The sequence below is a fragment of the Montipora foliosa genome, chromosome 9 (genome assembly GCF_036669935.1).
Source record: "Montipora foliosa isolate CH-2021 chromosome 9, ASM3666993v2, whole genome shotgun sequence".
Classification (NCBI taxonomy): domain Eukaryota; kingdom Metazoa; phylum Cnidaria; class Anthozoa; order Scleractinia; family Acroporidae; genus Montipora; species Montipora foliosa.
The window spans coordinates 5,307,126-5,314,625 of NC_090877.1; the positions used below are offsets into that span (position 1 = coordinate 5,307,126).

Consider the following 7,500-nt stretch of genomic DNA (forward strand, 5'->3'; position numbering starts at 1 on the left):
AATTGCAAAACAAATGGCAGAGAGAGCGAACATAGTTTGGTTTTGACAAGGTAGTAGTATGTCACATTTTTAGTGCGAAGTCCGAAGTCCAAAGGACGGAGAACATATTAGGTTTAGAATGGGGCATGATACTTCAAGTAAGCAAAATAATATTTCCTGATTAAAATTCCGGTGCCAGATGTCATTATTCCAAAGGGTCGGACACCATATGATGCTTTACTTGACGCAAAATAGGTTGAAAATTCTTCAAATTCTTTGTTAGACCACGCGTAGTGGTGGGTCGAAGTATCACGAAATATTTCATCTAGGGGTAGGTGAGTCTGCTGGTCTTTTGAGAACAAACTGGGAAATATCCCTGATTTGCTCCGGCCCCTAAAGATGATATGTGGTCGATATCCGAAATCGTCAACGGCGAGAGAAGGGTAAATCGCGTGGCTCGTTCTTAGTGGATCGATCCGCCATTTTGATGTCGCTTTGCTCGATACGTATGAAAGGGAAGTTTTGGTCTATTTTGTTGCTTCAATTTTATGTCGAGGGAATCAACCTGCCTACTTCAAGCACGTTTATGGCAATTAAATTACTATTTGAGCCTTTGGTTTACTCAAATGTGCCTTTGTCGCTTTTATTTTCCTTTGCTTTTAAGATTAGCAAATGGTCAAAGTGAAACCACTTCTTGTTTTCTTCTTGTTTACAAGTGCTCGTACGTGCAAGACTTCGCAATAACCGTTCGGTACCGCTAGTTGCTACTATACGGTATTCTTGAGAAATTCGAAATGGGTACTCGCAAAGTTCTTAACAAATGACACTCAACTGTAATTTGTTAGTCATCCAAGTTTCGTGATCATGATTATCGAAATAAAGGACTTCACCTCCCAGGCCTGGGTGGGCCGCCCGTAAGTCAGAGGAAGAGACTAAAATGATAAGGAAAAATAAATGCTTAAATAAATAATTTCACCTCCAAGGCTTGGCAGTGCCGCCTCTAAAGCTTAAACCTTCGTGAAAGCTTTCTACACAGTCGATCGTTCAGCGCGAACCAAGGTGTCTTTTGGTCGAGCCAAGGCGACTGAACACGGATATTAACCCAAGGACGAAACATCGTCACGAACGCCAACCTTCTCGTTCTCAAAATACATATCTGCCTCGCAAACAAACCCTCACCAAAATTGGTCTGATCCAATTAATATTTCAGATATTTGCTGGATATTAACTCTTGAGATCTGTTATCTTGAGTGTTAAAAATGCCAACACTCAATTGGAGCTGACAGAAACCTGTCATCATTGAGGTCAGACGCATGCAATGGAAAGTGTTCGAATTCAATTTCCCAACTGACGCCTGTATAAAATTTAAGTCGATAGCGTCGTCGACGCAATTTTCCCTTTCGTAAACTGGACAAGACTTAGAACAATTTTCATTGTTAAGTTTGTCGTTAGCAAATGAGGAAACAAATACTTAATCTACGACCTGATAAGCAGAGTATGTCACTTCGAATTTGAAAATTAAGAAAAAACCTTGAAAAAAAATAGAAAAAAAAAGTAGAAAAAGTTGATCGAAGGATGTCGATCTCGGTTCAATGGCTTGCAAAAAATTGCACCTAATCTCCACGCTACCGAAACAACGGCTTCCATGGGGAATTTCAAAGTATGTATTTAAATGAAGCTAATCCTAACACAGGTACCCCAAGTTCAGTGTGAGCATGGCCGACAAAAATATAAGGATTTGTATGGGAATCCCGATAAAAAGCTAAAGAAGATAATTATATGAAAAAATTCTCAATTAAAAGCCTAACCTTATTGCCAACGTGGGTAACTTCCTTCCTGAGACGGCTGAAATTTCAGACTAACTTGAGTCTGTGAATCTTCAAAAATGCCCCGTCATTGTCTTTGATTGTTTTGGCGGCGAATCTTTTATTTGGCATTCTTGGGTTGCACGTCGCGCAAGTGAAAACAAAAAAAAAACGCTTACCATTTAAGAAATTGAGTCAAGAAATGGAAATTTCATAGACGAGGAATAAATAAACAACTGGTCCAAGTCTCAGGGCTGTGCGATATTCCGTACTTGAGTTGTTCGGCGAAATTTATTACTCAAATTTGTAGAGTTTAGGTCTTAGGTCTTAAGTTTTCCATGTTGATGTACTGCTGAAGTACACCAACATGGCGGCCGGAGACCTGTAGAAACGTCTGGAATTTAGTTTGGCTGTCTTTAACACTTTCTACTGTATAATAAGCTAGCAAACATTCGTATAGACACGTCTCCTTGTATGTTTTTATGCAACTGGCATGTTTTTCCAAAGCCGTCAACATGACACGCACTGTGAAAAACTCTGAAATTCAAACTGCTCTATTTTCGATACGAATCACGGTACCGAGCTGAAAACATGCAAACAGATATATTTTTAAAACCTCTTGTAGCTGATCAAGAAAAAAACTCAAAAGGCTCTTTAGTTTTGTATTTTATTTTTTTGTGACGTCACGTGCAACCCAAGAATTATCAGTCCAGCCCATCGACTCGAGTGACCTCTTTATCCCATTCCACAATCACACTTGATCTTTGTGTACAGTTTACAGTCGCAGATCGTAATATCTTTGCCGCTTTCTGACAAGGTAAGTCGTCTATGTTGAGAACAAATTTCGTTTATTCCCGGGTTTCTGTAGTTTAATCAGCTTAATTAACAGTGGTCCAGCAATCGTGAAAGCGGGTGGAAGTGTCTTTCATTCGAGACTTCTTCCGTTATGAGTAGTAATCGGGCGTTACGGCATCAGGAACGAAAAACATCACTCCAAAATATAATTTAGCTATATCGCAAGTATTTGCCGATTATTCTGACTTGTTCACCTTGTTCAATACGGGCTAACTATCCCGTAACTGGATAGGTACGAACAGTTATAAAGTAAAAATAGAAAGTGAATGGTTTATTGTTATATGCTCTCGTTGTCGTCAAAACCTAAAATTTGGTGATTTCACGTTTTTGTTTTATGGAGTACGGCAAAAAATGCACCGAAATTTGCAGTACGATTATATTTCTTTTTAAACCAATTATAATCGTGCTTTGTGGCGTTGTCGTTCGTTGCCGTAGCCGTCGTCTTTGCTTAAACTCCCTACTAATAGGTTTTTGTTGTAAAAAAGAGGGCACATTACTCGGCCAAGCCGTTTAAATTCATCCTATGATTAATTCTATAAACACCCGTGGTTATAGACCCGAAAAATTGAAGAATACAGCTCGAGTCGGCTGGCGAGACGTCTGATCATTCTTTATGACGTTGGATTCCAGCGAAAAAGGAATTTATGTTACATTGATCATCTCAAAAATTTATTGCGTGGGTAAGTGTACGTTTTTGCGATGATTTTTTGTCGGAAAAAGCCTGGTAATTTATTCATTGCACAATCTATCAGGTAGGTATCTATCTCATTTATCCAACGTTCAAGACTCGTTCAAACGTGCTCGAGCCAAATACAAATTAACAGATTAAATAGAAATAAGACAAAAATCATATTGAATTAGCAAATAAAGAAACCTCGCTTGTTGTACAGCACTTAGGAAGCGGATACAAGAACCTTTTTTTACAAGAATATCCGGCGATTCCAGTCGCGGGTACCCGAGACAACCCTTCCCCCGAGTTACCCTGGAAGAGATATTTTTCTACTCATTTGTTTCAACCGTTTACACGTGGTGGGCGAGACAACTCGGGGTGGCGAGTTGTCTCGCCTCGGCAGGTAGGTTCAGGTAGGGTAACCCTGACAGGGGAGACAACTTTTTCGCGTGTAAACAGTTTGGCTCGACCACCCAAGATGAGACGGCAAAATCTTAAATGCGCACGCATAAAATAAAAATCAAAGAAGCAACAATTTGGGAGCTTATACATGTTTTTAGCGTTTACTTTCGAAAGAAAAGTGTTTTCCCCGCTAAAATACTCACCGCTGTCAACGGAAACTCTCGATTCATAAACAGCCTTTTATTTAAACTACGTATTACTGCTGCGTTAAGATTGTCAGTCCATTTGCTGAATGTGAAAACGCAACTATACTTAACAAAAACGAACTAGAGAGAAAGAAAGGCAAATTATGCTACGCATTTTTTGAAGATGCGTCTTAAAATATATGCATAATTAAGTGGGGTCAACTTTGTCTCGGTCACGCAATTCTCATGTAGACGCTCGGTAAAGTTGTCTTGGGAAGGAGGGCTATCTCGGGTAACCGAGACCATATAAACAAGAGATAAGGGTTGACTGGGTTGGCTCTGTTACCGGAATGAAATCCGTTTCTGTTCATATGGCGACTTTCATTCCGGTTTCCCAGATGAAAAGTGATAACGCGACCATTCAGGCGTGAAATCTAACGAACAAGCCTCGCGACAATTTCTCCATTTTCTTTGTTTAAACCAACCTCAAAATTATTTTGACCTTACGTTAACTATCATCAAATGAACTCTTCCGAGCTTCATTATCGAAGAAAACTGAGGGAAGTAAAACTCGATAACGTTCGTTCTATCACGAAAATGCATTCTATTATTTCCTCCCGGTAACCGGGCTGAGGTGTTTATATGGCAAAATTCCCAGCCCGCTCGTTGGAAAAAATGAGATCTCGGAAACCGGGCCAGGGGCACGTTTCTCGAAAGTCCCGAAACTTTACGGGCCACTTTCGGGTGTCACAATTCCCTCTCTATCTCGTGCACGGAGAGGATTTAAGTCGTTAAACTTGTTTTCCCCAGCCATTAGAAATTGACCCTTAAGGAAATACAGTATCAAAATGGCAAGGGAAAACTTACCTTGTCCATAATCGCTCTTCCTTTCGGTCTATTCTGATTCCAGGACAATCAATTTTTTTGGCTGAACGTTTGCAAGGAGTACCGTAAAGCCAGGAGTTAACACTAAAACGCCAGCAAAAAGATACCCTGGGTGCCAGAGGAATTTTTTTTCAAGGTTGGAGAGAACGCTCCGGTCAACAGTCGACCGTTAATTTGGAGTCGCGGAGCGTTCTCTTCGACTTGGAAAAAAATTCCTCTGGCCCCCAGGGTAGCCAAAAGACAAATGAAGAAAAAATAGCATCGTTTTTATGTAAAACTCTGAATTTCCAATTCTCAGCGAAAGATTAATGATGACAAGAGATCGTAAAAACACTAAAATTTCAGCAGTCTCTGACTTTGTTGAATCAAGAGGAAGTTTTGTCAAAAGGAAGAAATTGATCACGTGCTAGGCAACCACAAAGGTGCACGTGATTACCTTGTGTCAACGTTCTTGTTTACATGGAATGAACTACAGGGAAGAATGTTAATCGTTCGTCGTTTTCAGAGAAAAAAAAACGTACTTTTTAGCCAAGAAACTTCCTACTTTCCTTTTTTAATTTGTTGTGATATTTGACTGAATATTTACATTTCATCTGTCGCGTCAGGAAACCTTCTTTGTCTGTTTTTAATCAAAACAGAGTTTGTTATTGAAAATCTAAACACCAATGAGATGCAAAAACATACTTGCGAACACGGCGACAAACACAAAAGCAAAGGATAAGGTTAATAGACCTCTTTAGCTTGTACATTTTGTTTTCTCATTTCAAACCACGTGATATTACTCTAGGGAAAACTTTCTTTCAAATGTCGTCCTATGCACGTGAATATGTACGCATAACTTATGAAAAAACAAAAGGAAAATTCCTTGAGAACATCACGTGGTCTGAAACGGGAAAACAAAACGTACAAGCTAAAGAGGTCTATAGAGATGAAATTTTTTACTATCTGAATGTTTTTGGGTTAGGTTAAAGCGATATAGTAACATTGTTGAAAAATCTTCGTGTTAATGAGTAATGTAAACAATTGCGCACTAGTACGTCTTTTAGCAATAAATTGGATTAACGATCTTTTTCTGACGTTAAAAACTACAGCTACCAATTAATCATTTACCAGAAAAAACACGACTTCCTGCGCGCGGGGTGTCAAATTTCAACCCACGTATGCAAGCGTTAAGCTCGAATATCACCAACACGATGAATCAGCAAATTAAAGGCCGAGAATGTCACAAAAACCTTTTCCAGCGAAAGATTTTATTGAAACAAACAACATATTTGCTATTTGAGGCAAAAAACCCTGCCTATTTCATTGCGTGCGTGAAAACAAGAAACCCAGTTCGTGTCAAATCAACTGTAATTCAGAATCAAACCCTTTTCTGAAGAATCTTTTCCTTAAAGAAATGATGAAGCAAAACATGGACTACAAGCTCTCTTTCAAAATAATTCTTGACTAACGAGAACAACCTTTCTTTCAAATAAATCTTCACTGTCACACTTCCAATTATGTTTTACCTGAAGACTGTGCAGAGTTGAGTACAAAATAAATGTAAATAGCAAGACAACTGAGATGCGACTTCAGTAAACACGTACAGATGCATTCAAGGCGTTCGATTTCCTCAATGTTTTTAAGACCATACAGAATTTGCCATTTGGTTTCAGTGTTGTATATAACACCACATTAGTAAACTATTAATTTAGAAATTGTCCATTGCACGTCGCTTTTAATTAATATTGCAGATATTTATTTTTCACGGTCTGTCTTGTTTATACAATCGACTTTCCGTTCGGTATATTTTGTTAAAGATCCACTAAAACGCCATTCACGTTACAATTGGGAGCTTTAGCAACGACGACGGGAACGGCAACGAGAAAGTTATCTCGAAACATATGGTAATCACTTCACGACTATTTCAAGTTTTTTAATATGGCAAAGGTGTGGTAGTGCCTCAGGAGTGAAATCGTTATGAGCGGCGCTTAATTTAGGGGAGGAAATTAATATCAGGTGCTGACGTTCTTCATAAAACCTCAAATTTAGCTATTTCACGTTGTTGTTTTGCTGACGACGGCAAAGAAATAATCAAAATTGAAAAACGCACGTGCAGAGCGTGCAAAGCCATTGTTTTTGCCACTAAATATGCAAATGTGTGACGTTCTCGTTTCCGTCGCTGTGTGCGAGAGTAATAGACTTAGCCCTCCCCCCTTTGTCGTTGTTGTTATGTGACATTGATCGCGTGCGCTTTAGTTTCCAAATAAGGCAATGACATGTGAGTGAGAAATTGTACGGTGAATTGTGAGTTGAACAGCGAGCCAGTTTTTGCGAATTTACCAATTAAAAAGCTGAGTAAAACACAACGCAGTCGAGTGAGTTTACAGTTTACCGATAAGGTCTTTGGTACACTTTTGGTGCCGGGACCAGGATACACTGTGGAAGCATCGAAAAACTAGTGGAACCGAGAGATAAACAAGAAACTACGCCGTCGATCGCGAGCGGAGAGATTGTAAACAATGCAGCGGGCGAATTCGGAAGACACCGAGAAAGCTTTACTCGCCGAAGTCGAGAAAGAAATCGAGAAACTGAAATATTACCTGGAAGAGTCGGACGAGATAATCTAAGAAGGGGATTTTGTAGAGATTGAAGTCACCCATAACCGAACGACAGCAATACACGACAAGCTATGTAATCTCATCGCCCACGTGCAAGAACTCAAAATCGAGCGAGGGAT

At 39.5% G+C, this 7,500-nt stretch overlaps 1 protein-coding gene across 2 annotated transcripts in view; it reads left to right on the forward strand.

Moving 5' to 3' along the window:
• Window positions 1-2,314: 2,314 nt before the first annotated feature.
• Window positions 2,315-7,500, forward strand: part of LOC137970018 (alkyldihydroxyacetonephosphate synthase, peroxisomal-like) — a 19,885-nt gene continuing 14,699 nt past the window's right edge. Inside the window, exon 1 of one of the 2 annotated variants that reach the window (XM_068816464.1) lies at window positions 2,315-2,601. The gene's annotated coding sequence lies outside the window, so the exon portion shown is untranslated. Of the gene's footprint in view, window positions 2,602-3,204; window positions 3,320-7,500 lie in introns of those variants that run through there. The other variant, XM_068816466.1, reaches the window with a different exon arrangement.